This window comes from Microcaecilia unicolor, chromosome 2 (assembly GCF_901765095.1).
Source record: "Microcaecilia unicolor chromosome 2, aMicUni1.1, whole genome shotgun sequence".
Classification (NCBI taxonomy): domain Eukaryota; kingdom Metazoa; phylum Chordata; class Amphibia; order Gymnophiona; family Siphonopidae; genus Microcaecilia; species Microcaecilia unicolor.
This window is the reverse complement of record NC_044032.1, coordinates 147905226-147915754: the sequence shown is the minus strand read 5'-3', so window position 1 is coordinate 147915754 and position 10529 is coordinate 147905226.

The following is a 10529-nucleotide window of genomic DNA, read 5'->3' as shown; positions in this document are numbered from 1 at the left end:
GGTTTAGCAAAATATAAAACTTTCTGATGGCATGCAGGGAACTCTACTGTTTGGAATTTCCATCTTGTTTTGCTGTCAGGAATCGAGCAAGCTTTTCACAGAATTGTGTTAGTTGGAAAGAACTTTCACAAATGATTCCTTCTGAGATTATTGTTATAAAATAAGATGGATGTTGTTCTATATGCATTGTTTTAACCAAGCACCCTTTAAAATACAAAAAAATTATGCATTTGAAGTTAGGATTTCATTTTATATGGTACCATAAAAGTATTTAGCCTATAGGATTGTTAATTTCTAGATTTGCAGTCATATTCAATATAGCGATTACCCAGAATAGTAATGGAGTGGTATGGTGGTTGGTTGTTAGTTGGTTTACTTGGTACAAATCAAACTCAACGACTACATAATAGATGATATTTTTAGTTGGACTCTCAGAGTTGTTCACAAATACCTTTAGTTCAGTAAAAAGGCAAAGTTTACAACCTGTTGGTTGTTCTTAATTTCTGGTAATTCCCTAGAAAACCTTTTCTATAAACATATGGAAGAGAACCATAAAACTCTAAATAGTTAAATCAAAGATTTTTCACTGGTACAGAATGAGGAAAAGCCTTCAGAAATCAAAACCCTTGGTTTGTTTGGAACAAGAACGCACCAAAGGATTGACTCCAAGTGCACTTACCTGCAGAAAAAAAAAAAGACATGTGACAATGGTATCTTACCTGGGCCTCGCTATTTAAAAAAAAAAAAATGTTACAGCACTGCAGGAAAAGTGTTCAATTGTCAGGATCACAACTGGCTCATTTATAGGTTCAGCTAAGTAAAACAAAAAATATGTGTTTAAAATTATAGCAGCTCATTGCATTAAAGGATCACAGAAATAAAGAGTGGTGGTTTAAAGATTATCCGGATATATATAGTTGTACAAGGCTACTGTTTTGTTCTTTATGTGTGGTGATTGTGACAAAAAAAACACAATTGATCACTTAACTAGTACAATTAGGAGTTATTCTTCCCCAGTTTTAACCTTCAAGCGACAATAAATATAGGTAACCATAAGTATTACTACACAACACTGATATATAGCTGTTTATCGCCATTGAGATAAATCCCCAGTAGTTGTTTTCCATTAACTTCCACGCATGGGAGAATTGGTCAGTCAAGGGAAAAGCCTGTGGCTTTCTGTGCTATAATTTTCATTTCTATTTTATTTTTTAATCAAATCTCTTCTGCTCTCCAGGAAAGCCCCTGTTTCTACTATCTCCTGGCCTCCTCGCACTTCTTTAACTGTTTAAGGATGGTTTATATGACAAATGCGATATAGCTGTTTTAAAGAAAATAATTACACATCATATCTTGCCAGCTCAAGAACTGCAGAAAGAACTTTTCACAAGTTAGAGAGGAAATCATTAAACAGTTACAAAGCCTGTAAAGATTGATGATAGCAAATAATTAGGTAATCAGTTACTTGAAGAGCTAATACCTGTTCCTGATATTTTTAGTGTAGGTAGTATTCTAATGTGTATATTTATTCTTATTTTTTGCTTGTCTACTATATTTTCGACATATGGGATAAAGTAGTACTTCAAATATTTGTGCTTCTGTCCCTAAAAAACGTGGACGATAATGAAGTTTCTAAAGAAAATAAGACTATCTGAAAATAAATGATGGCCCTGAGCATTCTGATTCATTTTGCTTAACATTTTAATTCTACTTGTTCCTTCGTGTCATTTTTAATTAAAGAAATAAATAAATATATTTTAACGTTCAAAATGGTGTGCGAATGATAAACTACAGGAGACAGCATGAACAAAAGCGACATATTTGCTATTTTAAAAAAGACATTCATGCTCTTTCAAAACTCAACAATTCCCCAGGTGCTAAGCTTTAAAAAAGCAAAAGTTTGTATTTCTTATTTTTGTGTTCTTATACAGTGATATTTCTTACAAATTCATGTTGTTACAAAACCCGACGTTACTAGGTATGTTAGGAAAAGCACTATATGGTAAATGTCTTGGATAGATTACTGCAAAACTATTTTAACTGGAGTTTTAATATACTTGAGGATATATTTCAAAGACTCAGCTCCCGAGGTGTCAAGCTTTTAAAAAGCTAAAGTTTGTATTGATTAGTTTTGATTATACAGTGGTATTTATTTAAAAAAAAAGTCGTTTGGTGAGTATGAAAAAAAAAATCACAAGTTTGAGAAAACAGAATAAACGAAAGAAATCGGTTACTGCATTAAAGATAACTGCTCTGATGTCCTATGGTTGGGAAACCGAAATGAAGATCCAAAATTGAAGCGCCGGTCATTTCCCCAACCTGTTTGAGTGCCTTGTGAGTTCTAAGCAAAGGGCAGTGTCGCCCTGGTTAGCACCATGGACAGCGCTTAGTTTTGCGTTCATTGCCTATTTTTCCAGCTGCCAAATCAGGAAACTCCCACAGATAGAAGAGCGGGGAACGCACTAAAACACCTACAATAATTATTCTTAAATTATTGAATAACATTTTTTCTTTCTTCTATGTAATGCTTTCATAGCTATGATTCCTTTTCTACCTGTAGAATCTTTACTGCTTTTTTTGTCTCCGTTTTAAAACTCTAGGGGATTTCAGAAAATCACTGTCTCATTTTTAAGTGGAAAGTATTTTTAGTGAAGTTTTCCAGAATGTTACAGTTTTCTCTTTCCAATGAATCACAAGTTGGGTTCTTCTAAAGGAAACAATCATTCGATAATGGCCATATCTATTGTCTAATCTGTTTCCACTGTTCAAATTAAGAAACACGTTCAAATTGGCAAGAAACTGATAATTTTCCGCCAGATACCCAACATGATTTGTTTGGAAAAAATATAAATTAATGTCTTGCATTGCGCTGATCTGATATAAGGGGAGGGAATAAGGGCATCAGCAGAGAAGGTACTATGCACCTGGCCTGTTGTAGAGCCCAGTGCTGTTGGGCCAGTGTTGCTTAATGAGTTCTGAATCTTCCAGGTCGCTAACCACAATGCCTAGCAGTCACTTTTCAGAGTCATAGTCGAACTCTGAAGAAACAACCAGGGAAAACCCCCCAACAATATTTAGTTAAATATAGTACACTTTCTTCTCTTTGCAATTTCTCTTGGTTTTTCCCTATTAACTCCTCAGCATTTACAAGTTACCCCGATACGCCTGTTATGCTTTCATATTTTAAGAATATAGCATTACAACAGTGGGGAAGACATATTTTGGTTTTATATTACCTACCGGTGTTCTCAAAATAATTTGGATTGAGTCCTACATTTCTTTTCGATTTGTGTATGTGATCAAGCAGTCCTTTTATAAGACGGTTCCCTCTCTACTCGGTGTAGCTTAAATCAAGATTGTTTCCTTAACTTCAACATCTCATGCTCCAAAATTTTCCTGCCTTTATTTTATTTATGTCCTCGTTTTTGTTTTAGAAACTTTACCATCTCTAGTGTTTTCTCTATAATATTCTTAAAAATCAACGTGACTGGTAGTAGTAAATGGAATATCTGTGATTTTTAGATGAGTTGTGCTTATTGGTGGAAATTAAAATATACTAATTTTATTAACTTGCTTGTATGATATTGTTGGGTATATCGCAATGGTTTTGAATCCCTTGTGATTCTGCATTTTGGTTTCTTTGTAATGTAGTATTTTATTTTCATATTGGTCTTGCAATATGTTGTTTCATACCATTTCTGTAGTCAGTGTTTAGTTAGTTTAAGGTAGTCCCTCCTTCTCTGTTGGGAGTACAGTTCCCACCAACTATCGATTACAGAAATATGTACAAATACATTTTTTGAAATTCTTACTTTTTCTGATTATTTGAAATACTGAATATTGGGAAAATAAACTGTAGTTATTTATTAAAATATTTGTTTTCTACATGTTATTTTAAAATCTTTTTACACTAGATTAGTATTTGTTGCAGAATAGGGCTAGGGAGTTTTTCCTATAGTGCTGACCTGTTGAATTGTGACGAACTCTTATCTATACTTTTAATTACTGCATTACCTGTCTACCCATTAAATATTCATATATAAAACAATTTTACAATTGCTCTACTATATCTTGGTCTGTAAAGTAGGCTTATGGAAATGTAACTATAATTTTTTATAGGTTTTTGAGTATATAATGTAGAAAGTAATGAAGTATCCAACATTTCCTTTTTAAAAATAATCTTTTTATTGAAATATTTTCTTAAATTTTACAACTTGCAATTATATAACAGTATAATTTAAAGAAAGTGGGACATGATTTCATTTAAGTGTGGAATGTTCCATCCAATGTCTTTGTTTGATTTTTCATTTGCATTCTTTTTACAGTTGAAACATGTTTTTCTAGCTCAGCAAGTCACATACAGTATTGTAAAATGTTCGGTTTCGGAAAATCCTAGGGTAGGTGAAGTCTTACAACTGCAGCAAAGTTGCACAATTTCGTAGGTATTTGTCAAGCAGTTGAATAAAACAGAAATAACGTTGGTCCTGCCAAGAGAATGCTGAAACTTAAAAATCTTTTGGCACGCTCTTCTAAAATGAAATGTATGTATGTATGTATGTGTATGTGTATATATATTTCACATGTTTATGCTTAAATAATTACCAGATGTGCCCTTCTTTTCCTTTTTTTTTTTTTTTTTTACTTCCATAAAAAAATTCTGTTTGGTCTTCTCTTCTGGAGTATGTTTGACATACACTTATTTTTTAAATTCTCCTGTAACCCATCAACCTAATTTTAAATGGCCGTTTGGTCATTTGACAACGTCACATAGACACTGACTATTTAGTGAAAGCAAAGGTTTATTGCGTATCTTATGAAGAAAACACCCTTTTATCTTGGCTTCATGGAAATCAATAATCGTTGAAGCATTTACCAAGTGCCCATGGGAAAAAACAATAACTAGATAGTGATTAGAGGCAATTTTATTGGCTGCAATCGTATTATTATCATTGAGAACTTGTTTTGCATAAACTCATCTTCTAAAACGGGAGAAAAGTGTATAAAGTTAGAAAACTTATTCAGACATTTATATGTTGTTGAATAAGATGGAAAAGATTGCAAATTGTTAGCTAAAGATAGCATGTTTCCCTTGATCGACAGAACTTATCATCATACTTTATTATCATCATACTTTATGAAGCATGACGATATTATTTTATGCAAAATAAATAATCAAATTACAAAGGACATTTCAAATATGACCCGCATTTCCCTGGAATGTTCAGTTTCAAAACATAACAGCTAAAGCCAAGGCAGTGTCTCATATTCATTACTCACTGCTAAACTGAATGCAAAGACTTGCATATGCACTCAAAATTATGTTATTTTCCAAATGAACAACAGATAATATTTAATTGTGTTGCCACAATTTACGTGAATGGCAGTTATGTGAGAAGGCTGATGAGTTTTCAAATGCATAAACCTAAAACAGCAACCACCAGAACACAAATACCTTTTTAAACCTCTACTTTCAACTATGCTAGTGGATAGCCAATCAGTTATCATAAATGTTTAACATGCCTGCTAAAGTGTTTCACAAGCTAATGGATAATATCTGGATCTGTATGTTTTAAAGAACGATCTTATCCAAAAATCAAACTTATTGCCCATTGTCAAATCTGAAAATGTGGTAGCAAATCAGCTTATGATGTGCTATGTTTTTAATATACATCCCCTCTCATATAACACATATCACAAATTTTGTAATGACGAAAAATGTAGAAGAAAACTTCAGGAACAATTTTAGTGGTAAAACAAGAATCCCATTTTAGGTATCGTTAACGGGTAAGAAATATGTTAAATAAAATAAATAAATAAATAAATAAATAAATAAATGTTTTTGTAGAGCATTTTACAAAAGATGGTATAAACAGAATGATTAAGAACCAAGAAATGAAAAGCTTCATCGTGCTAATATAACGTATGATTTATTCACTCCATTGATTAGACTTTCCTCTTATTTTAAATTTCTCTCCCAGTGACTTAGGGGATTTAAAAATTGTATTAGCGCTCGAAAATAAATAAATATGAATTAACTACTTTGGGATAAAAAGAAAGAATTCCCTTTTACTTAGTCGTGTTTATAATACACTACACACTCTGAATGACTGAGGACATTTACATTATTAGGTTGTAATATTTTGATTATCTTTACTCATGGTACACTTAAAATGTATACGATGCATAAATGCATGTTTCTTTAGCATAAATTGGAATATAATTATTTGAGTAAACCTTAGGAACCTCTATGACTCTTTAATTCATGTCTTTATCCTTATTCACAAACTTATCTTTGTATACTAAAATGACCAATCACCAAACGCTAAAACAGTTGAAATCCATGTACTTAGTAACTTCAGATAAATCCAAGTAAGAAGTAGAAGTGTGTTCGAAAGTGTGTGTGTGTGTGTGTGTGTGTGTGTGAGAGAGAGAGAGAGAGAGAGAGAGAGAGAGAGAGAGAGAGAGAGAGTGTTAAGGTACGGTATCAGGTGTTATTTATCTCAGAATCTTTTATAAAATATATATTTGAAAGCAAACGGTAACATAGAAATGGTAAAATAAATATTTAAACATATATGGTCTGATCTCCCTGGGATTGTTGCATAGAAGAGAATAAAATAAAACTAGTTAAGAAGCACTATGCTTTAAGGCTGCTTTATCTGCATTTGAGGCTCCCGAGACTCAGAGCGCCATCTAGCAAACAAAAGGAGAATTAAGATATGAAACGAGAGAGTCGGTATCTTGCTCCGCGGGATTCTTTCACCTGCACTCTGCTCTGATTCCCCAAGACACTGCAGTACCTGCATATATATATAGGGTTCTGCCACTCCTTTCCTTTTACTAACTGTTGTGTATTGAGATCATTTTGTTCCGGTATCTTTGGGTACAGTTCTATATGCTTTCCGCTGTCGAAATGTGATACACTTGTACCATAGAGAGAATTGAAAATCCCCAGGAAGGACCATTACTATTAATAATATTAACAAAACAAAGCTACTACCCAAAAATATCAACAATAAATCACAGATGTAATCTTCTCACTCTGGACCCTCCAATATTGGCCGAGACCTGCTGGTGACAGCAAGACAACTTTTTTAAAAGGAGAGAGAAAAAAAGAGCGAATTCCTAGTTTAAATTCTCCTCCTTATTTAAAACCTAGGCTTACTCAGTAATTCTTGTTTTCTGCTAAACAAACCTGTGGACACTGTGGAAGGATTCCAAGTGTGTAAAATGTTTTCCAGAACAAGATGGGTGATCTCTTTTGTGTAACATCTTTCTCTCTGAAAGGCATCACAAACGTGAACCTGTCTTCCACCCCTCCCCCCACACTTTTCTTAGTTAGTTCTTCATAATTTGAAGTCGGGTCATTCATTACAAGTTGATCTTGTATGTACAGACACTATCGAAATTGTACTTCCTGTATCTTTTTGTATGTATTTCACATTATCCAATCTCACCATTACAGAGCTTTATTTTGTGCTGTTTTGCTTTTTATAGTATAAAGCGAACCGATAGAACTTCAACGAAACTGGAACACCCAAAATAGTATTAAGCCTAAGGTATAAGGGCTCTTAAATAATCTCTTTAAAAATACTAAATATAAATGTAATGATACACCATAACCTCCATTTATACAAAGAATTATTACTCCACTTAATATGTATATCATTTGATGCTGAGATAATGTTTCAGTTAAGAAAGATCTAAAAACAAAAATCATGAGGTGGGTAATGAAAGTAATGTATTTCAACTGTGGTATATTTATAAATATACTATACATACACATTGTGTGTGTTTACTAGAAATATAGTATGCGGTTGAAGATCTAAGATTGGCTACAGGGAGCGTAAATATAAAATCTGTTTTAGGTACCACAAACAACAACCTGAATGTCTTGAGTAATCAATCCAATGAAACGTCTTGGTTGAAATAAAGATAGGTTTAAGATTTAAACCTGTTTCTGTGTGGTATTAAAAGTTACGTTTGGCAATCCGGACTTCCTTTTTTAAACATTAAATCTTCTGCACCAAAGGGTACCCAACTGTTTAAGTTAAGATTGATTGATTTATTGTTGTTAAAAGTAAATTTACACACCTGCCAAAATCTGTTCCGTTTTCTTTCTCCAGATTCCGAGATTTATTTTCTATTTAGGACTTGTCTAACAAAACAAATGTCCTTTAACTTCATCACATATCGAGGAGGAAATCTGTCTTATTTTTGGTTCGGCTTTATTTATTGCTTATGGGGGTTTTGCAATATAAGAGCAGGCTAAGGTGGAAAATAAGCATAGAATGATACATGAAAATAATAATGAAAGCATCAGGATATTGCTTGATATATGTGGTGATCTACGTACATCTATCATCACAAAATTCTTCTGAAATATGATGATACACACACAGACACACACACACACACACACGCACTTGGCTAGCCCACTAGATTTGTGATTACTTAATCTACCTTACAATGATTTGATTTAGCATTTAAGACATTCATATATTTGATAATCCATTGCAAAAAAGATATTTCCATCTAATAAAAACCACACTAATAAGAAGATAGAGGAATTATGCAGTTATCCACAGTGCCTTACCTCTGTGTAGTATAATATTAAAGGAAAACTCCAATTACCAAATTTATCTGATGAATGAGTTCAGGGGATTGGGGATGCACATTGACGTAGCTAGCATGTACCATATAGTTCATCTACGTTAGCATTTTCCTTAGCTCTCATTCAAGGGCCATGTTCTTCTTTTCTCCTCATAGATTTCCCGGTGTCCTTTGCGTCAGACTCTTAAGAAAAAAAGTTTCATTGTACCGGGGAAATTTTAGGTAAACAAATAAAAAAAATCGACAAAGAATTACAAAAAAAATAAATAAAATAAAATAAAACAGGAATATTCTCCGCTATAGCCCCTCTTTATTCTTATCAACGGCTTCTTTAAGACAAGACAAAAGTGAGGGTCCCAGTATAGTACAAAAGTTATTATTAATTAAACACTATATATATATATATATATATATATATATATATATATATATATATATATATATATATGTATGTATATGAAATATTCTCGGATGCGTCCAAGCGGGTTTCTCACTGAGACATCTACTAATCAGTATAAGGATGTTCAAACGAGGACACTCTCTTTTCTAGTAAAAAGTAAAGATGTGACAGGTTTTGTTATCAGGAGTATAGTGAAAGCTTTGTAAGATATCCCCTTTCTTTTTCCCATAAATACACCATCTTTTAAATAAAGACCCCCTGTCTTAAAGCGTGACTGCCCCTGCTGGCCTTGTCCACTTTCTGTCCAGTAAAACCAAACTTCGTGTCAGTTAGCATATTTTAATGATTTCACCAATCCAGGAGAAATAAAAAAAAATGTTATTGGATACTCATCTCTGTTATTTCCCCGTCCTCTTACACCCCTAAAAACACCCTTGCACACACATGTACTCTGGATTTTCAAAACGGGAGAGAGCTGTGAAACCTTGAAAATTCTCCTATTCATATTAAGAGCATTTTTTTTTCCTGTTTGGCCTTTGAAAAGGGGTCCTGTCAGTCAGAAAGGGGCCATTTCTTGAAACTCCTACTAATACACCCACAAGGCAGCCTCACCTCACGTACACGCGCACACTCACAGATAACACACATCTCCGTGCAACTGGGTTTGATGAAACACGCAGTACAGATTAGAGATTTGACATCCTTAGCTGAAAGAAGTGGTACTCCTGTAATCAGAGCAATGGTATGTAGGCCACAAATGCTTGTAATGCCCTCCCTGGAGCGCATGAATCTCTGGCCTTGGGGAAGAGCGTTTTATCGACTGTACGACCCTCCTAGTCAGAGCAATTCTTGAAAATTAACATTAAGCATGGCTAACCTCAGCGGTAAGGATTCTCTGGTTTAGGACTCTGGGAAGAGAAGCACCTTTTGGGCTTAGAAATATGGACCCTCTGCATACTAGTGAAAAGTATACTTAGATAAACAAACCCCCATAATGGCATCTCTTTATTATATGTATGGCATCATGCGGTATTCATATAGCATATGTAAAATAAGTTATAAGCCTAAATTTGTATATGAAAATACATGCATACGTAGCTCTTCTGATTTCCGCGTTTGTTTCTTGTATGCACGGGGTGCTGCTATGAGTGAGTACACGCACTGACGGCAGAATTGGAGAAAATTATTTGAGAGGAAATAGGGGGTCAGTTCTGGTCTAAGTGTAGCATCTGCAAAGCATTCAGACAGCTTATTCAGGAAAGAATCCAGTTGTTTAGTGCAGAAATAATAAAGAGGAACTAATGATTATAGTTTCCACCCCTTTCCCTAAAAAGGCCAAACCTTAATGAAATAATTTAAAGTTATGCATTATTTCCCTAACAATGGGATTTAAAAAAAAACACAAAAAACTCTGGAACTAAACTTTCCAATCATATACTACGAAGAGTGTGAGTTATTTCTAAAGAACTATGGATGAATAAAACAGGCATTAGAACAACTTAAGACACAGCAGAAG